Below are 14,807 nucleotides of genomic sequence, written 5' to 3' on the forward strand. Positions count from 1 at the left end.
CGCCTCGCGGGCACCTCGCCGCCTCGCCTCCCCTCCTCCATTCTTCCTGCCGGAGCCGGTGCCGCGCGGACTCGCATCCTCTGCCCCATCCGCCGCTCTCCGGAGGCCGTCCGCTTCCTTTCCCCCGCGTCGGGGGGCTGCAGGCTCAGGTCCCACCGCGAGAAAGATCACTTCACGTAACTTCTCTGGCAGGGACACCTTTTCCCTTCTTGGGGACAGCTCATCCCGAGGTGGGGAAGTGTGAGCAAGTAGTTTGTGAGGGTGATTTTACCACCTGCACGGAAATTATTTTTGATGGGGGAGAGCGGACAGCATCATAGATTGGAAGGATGACTTGTCAGAGGCCACGAGGAACGTGAAGAAAGATGGATAGAGCCGCTAGCTGTTGAATTAGTGCTGGGTGATTACAATGTGCAATATTCCTGTGCTCAACCCATTTACTGGGTTCCTTCTCCTGCACCGTGTGACATGTTACCGAACTTACATTAGTTATTCGTTCCCAGCTTCCCCTGCCTAAATCTACATAATCTGATTCTAGTTCCTTTGTATTTATAGTTAATCGCAAGAGATTTGTTTGAAATATTTAAATGCAGATGTTTTGTAAAAATGCATATTATTTATCCTAACATTTTTACGTAGTATGCTGCTTGACTGTTCGGTAATTACAAAAACGTCTGATGAGTTCTGTAATTAAAAACCAAAGTTTTTTTTTTAAATAGTAGCGATTTGGAATACCTTACCCCTACACGTTCCCCAGTTTGCTTTCACTCCAGTCTTATCATAATTTCTTCTTTTTAAAATATGCTGCACTGGCATCTGTTAACTCAGACTTTTCCCACCCCTTCTGTGCAAGTTATTTTAAGCTTGAGATGTATGTCGTCCTTTCATCTGTCCATACAGTGTACAACATGTCCAGAGTTAGGTCATGACAACTCCGAATCTTCCAGGAAGTATCAAAATCAGGACATGGTGTCAATGGAACTTACTTGAAAAGCACATGCTTCAAGGTATGATTCAGACCTTTGGCCATACATCTGGAAGAAGCAAGTGTTGCAGGAAGAGGTGGTATGAATGGAAAATGAATCTAGGGCCTTGATTTTTATTTTCAGCTGTTTTTTCTCTTTTAATGCACTATTGGTATGCTGAACAAATTTCTGTAAAAATTGGGTGGCCTGTTTATATGAATTTAGCCTTTCTCTGGGAGTATAATTTTAACCAAACATTAATTCAGATTAATGGACACATTGTATCTTTCCCTTGAACATACAAAAATATTCTTAATTATAGGCCACAAGTTTGGTCTGTAAAATACAATTCAGGGTGAGCTTAAAAAAATTCATTGAACTAAATTTTTAACTTACATGTTGAATCAGTACCTTTTCAGTGGAAAAATTCCAATTCTGTTGCAAAACTAATGAATAAAAATACTTAAAACAAATTAAACTACTTACTAAAAAATAATTCATCTTGAAAATCTCGAATGTTAAAAAAAAGAGTTCAAATTGAAACCCATCTCTCATTTGAAGCTTCTTAGATAACTCTGATTAAATTCATATGTCTCTCCTCACAACCCTCTGTACCTTGCTGGAAGCTTTTAAGCACTTACATAATCTCCTTTATAATGGAACTGTTTATCTGTGTGTCGTGCATTTAATCATGAGTTCCAGAAGATGAAAATAATGTCTTATTAATTTTTGTGTCCCCAACAGTACTTTCCACATAGTAGGTATTCAGTAAATCTTTGGTGAATCAGTTGAACTTAAAACTTATCTATTAATTTGTGAACCTGACAGTATGGGCTCTGAACAAGCATTTGAGTTGGTAGATGTTGTGGAGGTGGGAAGGAAGCTGGAACGGAGAAGTATAATTTTACTATAACTGCTCCTCTCTAAAAAAGAAAAAGTTGGGTTGTCTCAGAGGTAAGGGTTTTTGGGACAGCCTCCAGGCAAGCCATTTCCTTCTATGGTGTTGTTTTCAATGATAAGGGGGTTTAGTCTATGATCAGTAGGTACATGCAATAATGTAAAATTGAAACCTTGAAAAGTAGTTTTATGTTCTGAGCCAAGAAAGTAATACCAATTCATGTACACATATGAGGTGGAAGATATATGATTAATGGTAGGGGGGGAAAAAAATCACTTTTTAATCTGTCTTTTCAAGAAATAAATATGGTGGATTTTTAAAAAGATACTCTTATGGCAATGATTTTTCTCCATTAAAAAAGTGAAGGAAACTTTCTACATAATTTTATGGACTATACGATTATTTTATGTATGTATTTTATTATAAATTCAACATGTATTCAATATATATTGCATGTCAGCCATGTACAGTGGACTGTGGGAAGACAAAGATGGATAAGACATTCATATTTCAAATTGCTTATAATAATAGGAATTATATGACATATATAGGTAACTGTAGTGGAAATAAAGTATAACATAAAAGATAGCTTTTATGTATATTATAGAGTCAGAGGATAAAGGGAAGTTTTTAGAAAAATGATGTTATTTGAACCAAAGGTTGGTTAAGCTTCAGAAAGGTACACATGAATGGAGATTGTTAATCAGGATGGGGGTGGGAGGAGAGAAATGACATAATGACATAAATGAAGATAGAAAGGGAATATTCGAGGAGTTTCCAGATATGATTAAATTAGCCATGTTTTGCTGGAACAAAAGGTAAGGAAATAGTGGGTAGCAGAGATGAAAAAATATTAATAAAGACCGGGTAATGGAGGACCATAAATGCCAAACTGAAGATTTTGGATTCGATTTGTCTATTGAGGGCCTATTAAACATTTTTGGATCACATCTGTGGTTTAATTTGTGCAGGATGAATTAGATGAGAAACTAGAGAATACTTCAGAAGGTAGCTGTCGCAATTTGGGTGAAAATATTTAATGACCTGAATTAGGCTCTGACAGTGGGAATAGAATATTGCAGATAAATAACAGCATTTATTTGGCAGCAATTGAATGTGGAATTGAGAAAGGAGTCACACATTATTGCCTCGGCAGTAATGAAAGTGTAGAATCTATTACTGTATATTTAATCTGTTGGAAGAGGAACATGAGTGGTCAGTTTTGGACTTGTGGAGTTGGGCTTTGGTCTGCGGTTTAAAATATCTGCTCCTTGATGACTGGGGCTTTCATATTAGGTTACATTTTTAACAGTAGTGTCTGACACATAGTAGCTATGCAGTAGAAAATTGATTGAAACTAGATACGAATTATCTAACAGTTGTTTTAACTCTCAACAGAGGATTAGAACTAGAGATCTGGAAGTTATCCACAAGTATCCTGTGATGATATTTGAAATTAGGTAGGAGGATGAGAGTCAGCAAAGAAGAAGAATTTGTCCAAGATAAAATCTTGAGGAATACTCCATAGTTAGAAAAAGGAATGGAATGATTTGACACTGAATAAGACAGAAGTAGGTAGGAGTGAAAGACTAGAATTGGCCTATAGTTGGTTTCAAGCAAGAGTAAGTGGTCAAAAAGCCTGTTGCTTCAGAACAGTCTGAGTGATGAGGGCTGAGAAAAGGCTCCAAGTTGATGTGGATTGGTTAGTATATTACCCATTATATTTTCCAAAAAGCATCTTTAAGAGGCATAGTAGATATGGAGGTCAGTTGAAGGCTGAGTGTTAATGAGTAAGTGGAAACAGAGTTTACTATGTATAGTCATGCTATATTCCTTGCCCTGTTTAAAAATCTATAAATTAACATAAATTTCTTAAAACATTTTTAAAATGTTAAGCTTTACACGGAGTGGGACATACTGTTTTCTTGCCTGAGAATAATTTGTAATCTTACCATAGTGCCTCACATTTCTTTGACATTCCATTTTTTTTTATGTCTTTGTAACTTTATATATTAACTTTTTGCAATATCTGTCATGCAGGGTGAGTTTAGGAGTGGTTTTTTTAATTTTACATGACATTTTGCATAAAGGATATTTTTTATTGATGGTTTTATTCTTTTGTATTTACTATTAGTTTTCGTGAATTTGGGATTTCTCTGGTTATATGTATGCCTCTAATTTTATTCTTAATTCCTGGAGTTTTGTTTTTTCTCTGTAACTATGTATTTAGCAGTATACATGTCTTTTTTTTCCTTGTATTTTTAAGTCCGGGAATACTTTCATGGATAAATAGTGAAAAATAATACTTTTACTTTCTCTTTGCAAGTCAAGGTAGAGTAATAAAATATTTTTTATAAGCTGTTAATCACTAAAATTAATTTTTTAAAAGCGTATAGATGATGGATAGGTTCAATAATTTTTTTTATTTTGAGATTATATCTGCTTTATATATGCCTATTTTTTTGCATATGAGAGAAAAGCTAAATTCACTATCCCTGGTAGAGTGCTATTCTGAAGTCGCTAATACTAGTATTTGGAAAGTGAGAATAGACTTAATTCATTTTACGAACTATAGAGTTTTAACTTTCACAGGGGTATGTTGGAGTTTCTAGGTTCCTTTGGGGAAATATTGTTGTTGCCCTCTCCAGAGATTCCAGACCACCTGAATTTGAACTTGCAATTCTGGAGTTATTGGTGGCACCACTGGCTGTAAAAATTACCCTAAATATTTTATACCCACTCCTAGAATGTCAGGAAGTCTGGATAAGGAAAATCTACTCCTTTGGGAACTCCACGTGAATTTTAGATAACCAAATGTTTGGATAACTATAAGGAAAAAAATAATTTAAAATACTTTCCTAGACATTTAACTTGACAAACAGCTCTTGAGAAAAGCCATAATAAATTAAGATATCAGAATAGGTTATAAAGTCTATTTTGGTTCAGTTCTAAAAATCTGATTCTTTGAAATAAACTTTGAAATATACTCAGTATTATTGATGTCTTAAATATGTTATATCAGTACTATATATTTTGTTTTTCTTTAGTATTCAGAAGGTAATATGTACTTGAGGTAACAACTTCAGAGTTTGAACCAACTCGTTAGCTTTAGGTAGCCTGAATACCATAACCCATGCTGGCCAAGATATGGATACTGGGTTCAAATTGCAGAGTGATATAATTCTCTCACAAAATCTATTTATACAACTTTTGTTGCTAGAAGCATTCTAGGAGTTAAAACTGAGGAACAGGATAGTGATAAATGGAAGTAGTTAAATTGAGCTGCTAGCCATGATTGTCTGTACTTATAAACTCCAGGTTTCCTTTGAATTTTGTTCACAAAATGAGTTTTTGCCATACGTGCTCAGTATCTGGCCTCTTCTCTAAAGACTGTTTTTGCTCAATTTTGTCTTGTGTTTATGGCTTCAACTACTATTTATATTTTATTGGTGTCTAAATATATATATCCGAGCTATATCTCTGTATCTATTTGATTACTAGACATCTCTTTATACATAGTTAATTCAAACTCATTGAATTCCAAACTGAATTCACCGTGTAATTTTTAATAATTATAACCAGAGATATTCTGGTTAAAGTTTAACCAAAAGGGCTTCTCTAAAAAGCTCAGATTTATGGTGTTTGTTAATTTCATGTGAATGCATAGTTGGGGAGAGATGAAATGCAGCATACTATTATATAGAATATCTACCATATAGACAGAATAATCTCTTGAGCCCAGATAATAGTAGAATATAATAAAGGAAGTAGTCATGAGTTTTGAGTAGTATTATTTCTGTTTTAATATAACATTTTAAGTTTACATAATTTAATTTTCAATATTGGCTATTTTAATAACTACGTCACAAAGTTTCTGAAAATTTAATAATCACATCTGGTCCAAGGGAGCTCCCCAGTACATCATTGGATTAATAATTACTATTTACTATCATTTATTAAGAATTATTGGTATCAGTTATGTTTAGCTTTACTTTTTTTATATTTTTTAAATTTAATTTTAGTCCCATCAGTTCTATGAAGTGAGTGACACTATCCTCATTTTACTGACTCAGAGGGTTAAATAAATTGATCTAAGGGGACGGAACTCAGTCTCTAAAATCCTGTTTAGAAGCAGTGGTTCTTAAGCTTGCACAAGAATCACCTGGGGACTTTATTAAAAAAAAATATATTGGCCCCACCCTCAGAAGTTCTGATTCAGTAGGTGTGAGGTGGGTCGATAATTTGCATTGTCAAGACATTTGCAGATGCTGCTGCACTTTGAACAGCACCACCTTACAGCAGAAGAATGCAAACTTTTTACGTAAAGGGCCAGATGATAAGCATTTAAGGCTTTCTGCAGGCCAACAGGCAAAATCAAAGATATTATATAGATAAAAGAGAAAATTTATATGATGAGAGAAAACTATCCACAAATTTTTTTATTATTGAAATTAAAAATATAACACTAATTGAACACAGTTTATTGTAATACAGGTCTACTACTAAAAAGACTGTAATTCTTCTTGAGATAGCATTTTATTTGCTTGGGATCCAAAGTTACCCTGTCATCAAAATTGACTGCAGATTTTATTTGTTAATGCAGATCTGTAATCTGATTTTATGAACTTTGTTTTTGAAACTTGTTTTCACATAGATAGGTATTGTTATTAATCCACAGGCATATGATTTTAATGAGCATACTCATTGTATGGAAGGCATTTACAGAATTCTTCTAGATGCTTCTTTTAATATTTGCCCTTTAGCATGCTATTACATGGCAGATTAACCACTTCCAATTGAAAGTTAGGTGGAAGTTCCTCAATTGTATAGTTAAATGCATTCTGAGAAATGGAAGTTTCTTTTGCAGTTGAAATGAGGTCTGAAAAACACTGCTGGAACTGTAGCTGAGTTTGCAAAATATATCTCTTGCAAATTTGTATATGCATGGATATCTTACTTTTGTTTTAATTTTTGATAGCACAAGAAGTGTATAAAGCAGATTATTATTTGTGATTAAGGCAATGTTGTCAAAATGACAACGTAGTATGAATTTCCATACAGGCATTGTTTGCCTTGATTTTCAGGTCAAGATCTAGGAAACATTATGAAATCTGACACAAAATCTCATTTCCAAAGCCATTCATTGTTTGATAATAGGTTGAAGGCTTTTTTTGTTGTTCAGAAATTTCAGTCTCACCCTTGAGCTCAAAAAAATCACAGTGAAACTCTACAACTGCTAAGCCATTCAGCTCCCATGTGATAAGGCAAGTCAGGATTTTCAGCTTCTATTTCTTATCAAAGTGCACAAAACTGATGGTGGTTAGATCTGTGAGAGTGAGTTAAGTTAATACTACCGATTGAATAATACATGATAGTTTAAAATAATTTCCCCATAAAATACCTACTGATGAATAATATAATGAACCATAGGCTTTAAACACCTACATTTTCACAAATTTTGTAAATGTATTCAACTCAGCCTTTTCTATTCCCTACATTTTTAACGCATCTTAGCAGATTCTACTTCAGGTTGTTTTCTCTGAGTCTATGTTTTCTCAACTTTGAAAATATTCTTGCCTATGTTCTATGCAGACTCTTTATAGAAGGTAATTCTTCAGTTACTTCATGCTCAGCATTGACTTCTGGAACATAATAACACTAAACAGTATCACATATATCAACTTATCAAGTAGCAAAAGAACCTCTCAAAATCATTTACCTTGTTTTTTTAGTTGAATATTGATATTGCTCCCAGTGTCTTTACCACTTCAAGTAGCTGTTCTCACTGAAAGGCTATTCTTAAACAAGTTACCTCCTTCTCTGGAGAAATAGTTCTTTGATTGCTGTAGTTAAAATATAATTTAACTCACCACTTTGCAGCTTTATTTTCATTTTTTATTTCATGAAGAAATTATGCTGCGATGGGATACTTTGTGTTATATTTTCTGAATTCTCTGATTACTTTCCTATGAATTGTGAATATGATGAATGCTTAGTCTGGTATTGTAGGTGTATGTTGTACTTTTCTAGCATAACTATAGTGCCATCGCATGATATAGTGGTTTTCCATCTAATTAAATAACAAACTAATCCATATACCACTTTAAATGCATGACTTTTGAAGTATACTTTTCTCGTTTTGACATTCTGGTGAAAATGAAATGTGGTATGACAATACACATAGTACTTGAAACACTGGACAGTCATAACTGTGTTACTGCAATTTGTAATGCATCAAGCAGCCGTGTACAGCTATGAGAGTGCCACATATGGTATCTGTCTCAACTACTCAGTTGTCATCGTAATGTGGACACAGGTATAGACAATATATAAAGGAATGAATTGTGTGCCAATAAAACTATATATGACACTGAAATTTGAATTCTATATAATTTGTACATCTCGAAATATTCTTTTGATTTTACTCAACCATTTACTAATGTAAAACCATTTTTACCGTGGGCTGTACAAAAGATGGGTGATAGGCTATAGTGTGCAACCTTTGCTGTAGAGTAACGGTACACCACCTCACCTTTCCCCAAGACCTTTCCTCACTGTTAAATCCCTAGCTCAGTAAATGGTACCACCATCCATCCAGTCAACCATTACTAAGATCCAAAGTCATTCTTCTTCCAGCATCCACTGGAGTCCTGAAATTCTAACAGTTCTACCCTTGGAATAAGTCCTCTCCTATCTCCTCTTTTCTCCACTGTAAACATGTCATTCAGGCCTTGATTACCTCTTCTTGAGACCATTACACTACTCTGTAATAGATGTTCTTTCTCCCAGAATTCTCCCTCTTAGCTAGTTTTCACATGCTGCTAGAGTACTCTTTCTAAAAGGTGAATCTGATCATTTCCTCGTAAGATTTTTTTCTATTGCCTTTCCATTGTGTACAGCAAGGTTGTGTACAGCAAGGTTTCCAAACCCAAATGATACTTGATTAAAGAGGGTTAAATGGTGGTCTTTTGACACAGATGTACATTTTTTTTTGCATATTAAATATAAAGGAATATTTTTTATTTCCAAAAAGATGTATGCTTTCTCTCATTTTTCTTAAATGTCTTTTTATCTTTTATTTTCTCACCTTTGATAAAAGACAAAGCTTAAAAAAAATATTTCTCTAAAAAAACAGCAATGAAAGCATGATGAATGACAACTAATACTGGGCCTCCATGTAAGGATACAACAGGAAATGGTGGGACTATGGCAAACTAGAGAGTATGTGCCTAGTCTAAAAGAGGAGTTCTTTACTTAGCTCCAACCAGTTTTGCCATGTGGAATGTGAGCCCAAGGAAGACGTATTTCTTTTGACTATTCAAAAGAAATCAAATTATATTTATCAAAGCTTCAAATTGTTGGATTTTTTGCATTTTGAGATCCAGGGCCTCAAACAGTGACATCATGGGTCTCTGTGTTCAGATTAAAGAACTGAGGTCAATGAAGTTAAGAGACATGCCCAAATTTGCACATTTAGTTAAGGGCACAGTTAAATCTATAATCTCGATTTTCTAACTCCTACGGTTCTGTTCATTATACCAGGCCAGCTTCAATTTGTTCATGAAAGAACAAGCAAGCAGACAAGGTAGCACATGCGTGCATGTGCACGCACCTGCATACAAAGACACAAATGTACACACACACACATGTGCGCATGTGAGTGTGTGCATGTGTGCACAAACACACACACACAAACACATACACACACAACCTAATACCGAGGATTCATTCAGCTAAATAGGTTAATGGAAAACTCTTCTGTTTAAGTCGAAATTCTGCTTAGCTTTCAAGATCTATAGAAATCTGCTACCTCGCTTGTATTTCTCACTACTCTGAAAATACATCTTCATTTGATAATCTCACTATCCCCTACATATTCTTCATCAGTGATAACGTCAGTGCTCTTTTGTTCATGTTATTCCTTCTTCTAGAATAATTTATATTCTACTCTCTTAATCATTCTCTGTGAAGACTACTTTTGATCTCTATATAGACATCTCATTTCTTTGGACATCTCTAACTCCTTGGACTCCCAAAATACATTAAATAATATAATTTTAGTCATTCAGTGTTTTATATTTTTTGTTGGCATTCAGTAAATATTTATGTCATAATAGAGTCACTACAGATTTAGGTCAGTCTTCTCCTAATTTTACAACATTCTCCTGTAGCGAAGATAGGCATGTTCACAGTAGAGTTTTCAAACCAGCAGCCTATGGGCCAAGTACACTCTGCAGAGGAATTTTGTTAAGGAAGTTTTAGAAATTGAAATTAGTTGTCACTGTTTAAATATCAAGAAGTTTCTGATAAGAATCTGCTTTGCCAGATTTTCTTGAAAAATTTGCCAGCTTTTCTTGAAAAACTTTAGAGTCCCTGAGCCTGCGTTCCAATTGGTGACGATCAGTGATAGTTGTTCTTTAAGCAGTATCTGAGGTCCCCAGTTTATTATTTCTTCCTGCTATCTTAAATCTTATAATTTCACTCATTAATACTCTGTCTGGTTCTCAGGTATTTGATTTTGCAGTTTCTGAAATTCCTGTTACAGTTTTTGAATTACTAAAGAGTTAATTGTAGTCAAAATTGTGGTTAAATTGAACTTATATTACTTTTTGAAAATTAATAAAATCATTCTAAACTTAAGAAATTATTGTGAAAATTAAATCATACAACTAATCAAGAGCAAAATTAATTATCTATTATATATACGGTCATTGGTCATCTTTAAATTGAATTTTCAGTTGACCAAAATGATATAAGAAATCAAAGAGATAGAGGATAGAATCCCTGTCTTCCATAAATAACTTGGCTTGTATAGCCTTCGACAAGTTACCTAAGTTCTTTAAATCTCCATTTCATGTATATCCTTAACATATTATCATTATTATTGAATAAGAACCAATGAATAGACTTCAAAAAATGGGAGGCGGAAAGGTGGTGGGGGACCCTGTTTTGTAGGGAACTAATATAAATTATCATATGGAAGCATTCAAGTTCATTTACCTAATAGAGACTTACCAGCCCCCAAATCTATATCTTTTATTTTTTCCTGTTATTTATTCTTATTTTGGCCCTGGAGCATTAAATATACTTTTAAAGGAAAATAGTGGCATTCTAAAGTCATCATAGTGTAGTAGGGCTGCTGGATTGTTTGTAGAGAATATTATTTTTTTATATATTAGAAGGCATTTTCTAACATCTAAGAATTATAAAATTATTTAAAACAAAAAATTAAAATTATTTTTAAAAGTTATATAAAAATAATTAACATTTATAAAATAATTTCACGTAACTAGTAAGTTCCCTAATTTATAGGTGGAGGTTTTGTTTTTCACAGTCAGAAAACAAACAAATGAGGGATCATTGTACTTTAACAAAAATTTACTTTCAGAACTGAAACACACCATCTAAGATTGTTTTTAACAAGACATTTGTCAAATTTCATTAAAAACTATTTTCTTTTACTCTTCTGAAAAATATTCCCCTTTGAAAGTTCCACAAGTAATTCCAATAAAAAGATGAGACTGATCATTATAAAAAAGCAAAACTTACATCGATGATTTATTAATGCTCCATAGAAATACAAATGTTGGTTTGTCTTTAAAATTATAAAAAACATTTACAAAAAAATAAAATCATTTAGAACAAAGAAAGTGTACATGAGCTGATTAACTTAATTTCCTTTTAGTTGCAAGAATGCATTTTCAGGGAGGGTGGTATTAAACTCCAAGAAAGAATAACTGTCCACTGTGTCATGTTTCTGGCTTTTGTATGGTTTGTACAAAGCACTATCAGTCAAATCAGAAACACAAGACTACCATATTAGGCATTACAGAAAGTGAAAAAAGAAGTAGTGTAAGTAGTCACATTTTTCTGCTTTTGAAAAGCTTAACCTCTAACTGGTAGATAAAGAATAATATAAAATAAATGAATTATAGAGATAGATAAGCCCATAATTCTTGAAAGAGAGAACACAGACCCCTAAAAATTTAAATGAGAGGCTAGGTCAGATTTACCTTTTCAGCAACTAATACAGCTTCTCTGAAATATACAAGTGCTTATTACTTATAATGATCTGGAAATTTGCCCTAGAATTCCTTTACTCAATCAGTTAAATATTTACTAAAAGCTAGAGTATGTACCCAGCACTGTACTATCCTTGCGATATCATGGTAGAGACTTCTCCCTGGTACATTTCATTGTGATATTTTTTTGGGAGGTGGACGGGTGGGTAACATTCAGATCTATAGACAATTGTTAGCTAGTTTAACTGTCTAAATGGTTGCATTATAAATTCATTCTTGGAGACCTTACCTCTATATAAAGACCTTACCTCTCTATATAGAAGGTTGTCCTTGCTTTGCACAGTTCTGACATGCATGAGATCTGCATGAGTTTTACTTAAGATGGTACCGTGCAGACTGCCTGTTCAGTGGAATGAACCTGGACTTTGACACGTCTGGATTTATCTCAACTTTGGCACTCATCTTTCTGGGCAAGTTATTCAGCTTCCGAATTCAGCTTTTCCATCTATTAAAATACAGGTCATAATAATAACACCTATTTTACAAGGTAGTTGTAAATATTACATAAAATAACATCCATATAAATTTTAATTTCGATTTCTAAGGCTGAAAATGCAATTATTTGGGGGAAACTATCTTATATTCAGTGCTATTTGTTGTATTATTTTAAACAAATCATGTAGTGAGTATGAGGCTATTGTAGATTATATTTTCCAAAGATGGCCACAGCAGTGTCTCTTCATGTTCTTCTAGAACTTGCTACTTCTTATTGAGAGTTGGAGCAGTCTCTTCCTGTTGAATCTGAGCATGCTTGTGACTCACTTATAACCGGTAGAATGTCACAAATGAGATGCTGCGTGATTTCTTAGGCTCAGTCTTAAAAAGCAGTGCTGCTTCCACCATGTGTGTTGGAACACTGGCCGGCTTGGAGCACTAAGTCTGAGACCTGCAGCTGCCATGCTGTAAGTAAACCATGCCACATGGCGAGGCCTCAGTTCTCAGGTAGGCAGTCCTTGCCTTCAAGTTCTTCTAGTCCAGTCACCAGATAGATGAGTGAATGAACTATCAGATGGTTCAGATCATGCCAGCCACAGCTATTCAGTCACTCCCAGAGATATACCCCTAGACTTCGAAAGTTTGCATTGAGGCTCCAGGCCTGGTGGAGCAGAGACAAGCCATCCTCAACTTACCCTTAGTGAATTCCTAGTTCAGAGAATCTGTGAGTACAATCAAATGGCTTTAGTTTTATGTCAGTAAGTTTGGAGTGGTTACATAATGATAATAATTGGAACAGTTATAAAACTTGACCGATACATTGTCTCAGAAACAGATTACTATTAAAACTTATCAAAGTGGTAATCACCTGCTGAATAAATGTTTACTGAGTTTTTCTTTCATTTCAAAGGAAGATAGCCTAACAATTACAGAATTTTGTCTAATAAATAGCATTTCCCTATGCTTTCTTTAGTTCTTTACGTGCCATTAATTCCCTTGAAATATTCATTGACTATCCTAACTGCCAGAAAAGAAATAAGCATGTTTAAACAGGGCTATAAGTTTCACTAAAGTATTGTAAATTTTACTTGTTTGTCTAATAAAAAATGTCAGTTGGTATAAGAATAACAATAATAACATAATAAGGATACTTACCACTGAAATTTGTATATATATTTTAAAACACAGTATAGCTTAATTAAAACCTCTAGTAACAAAGGAATATCTGTACTGGTCTCTCCAAATGAAAATTTAGCTGTTATCCCTGATATTAATTTTAATGTTAATCTTATAATAACCTCATCTTAGTATATTTGGCAACATTATTTTGAATCTATCTTTACTACCTTTTGGAAGACAGTGGGTTTTCTAAGTTTATTACCACTGAATGAAATAACACTTTGTCATACAGTTACCAAGGGATTTTAGTTATATAGCAATTCTTGTGATTTTCTAAAATAATAATAGAATAATTCTAACAATAATGAGTACTTTTTATTAAGATCATTACCATGAGAAAGGTAATCACTACTGTAGTAACATTTGGATTGCTTATATTTTAAAGTTTGGGTGTTGGAGTGGGGTGATAAATATAAATAATTGCACATATTCACACACATATACTTCAGGCAGTATACACAAGAAAATGTTAATATTGATTGCTTCTGGGGGTGAACTGGATATGTTAAGGTAATTCTCATTAAAAGAAAATTAAAACTAAAAAATGTTTTCCATACTGCAAGAATTACATTGTATTCATCTTCGTATCTGTAGTGTCTATTGCAGCGTTTGATACTTGGTAGGCACTTAGTTTGTATTGTTGGATAAATAAAAGTTTGACATTATCTTCTTAACTTGTTATTCACCTTATTCATAGCATTCAAGATCTGATAGATTATGACTTCGTTCACTGAAAGAGCTGATATTTTTAGTCTTTTCTCACATAACTCTTAATTTTTTTAAGAAGGCTATTTATATATCTTTATCAGTCTAGGTCCAGTCAGAAGACAAACAGCATCATGTTAAATTTACATGTATACATATATATTCTGACAGGAAACATGAAGTCTATAGATCATAGAACAGAGTTTATTACTCATAGAACATTAGTGCTAATTACTCTGCACATGTAACAAGGTTGCACCACAGGAGAAGAGTCCTAAAGTTAAGTTTATGTAGGGTTGCCGGCACAACTGCCATCCAGGATGCACATGCACACACCCCTCATCTTTACTCTGGATTTAAACATACCTTCCCTAGGGAGGGGTAAAGGCATATCTAGGTTTATTAACCTCAACGTAAGCTAAAAGCAAATCTCTGGAAAGAAGGGGACTTTTTTTACCATCTTATAGATTGTAATGTTTCTAGGAAGGAAGACTTATATTTATCACAGCTTATTAATTTTCTTTGCTCAGAAGGCCCCAGCTG

At 33.9% G+C, this 14,807-nt stretch overlaps 1 protein-coding gene across 5 annotated transcripts in view; it reads left to right on the top strand.

Moving 5' to 3' along the window:
• Positions 1–14,807, top strand: part of RAP1GDS1 (Rap1 GTPase-GDP dissociation stimulator 1) — a 133,831-nt gene that overhangs the window by 417 nt on the left and 118,607 nt on the right. The window lies entirely within an intron of this gene.

Source organism: Pteropus alecto, unplaced genomic scaffold, assembly GCF_000325575.1.
Source record: "Pteropus alecto unplaced genomic scaffold, ASM32557v1 scaffold63, whole genome shotgun sequence".
In the NCBI taxonomy this organism is placed as follows: Eukaryota; Metazoa; Chordata; class Mammalia; order Chiroptera; family Pteropodidae; genus Pteropus; species Pteropus alecto.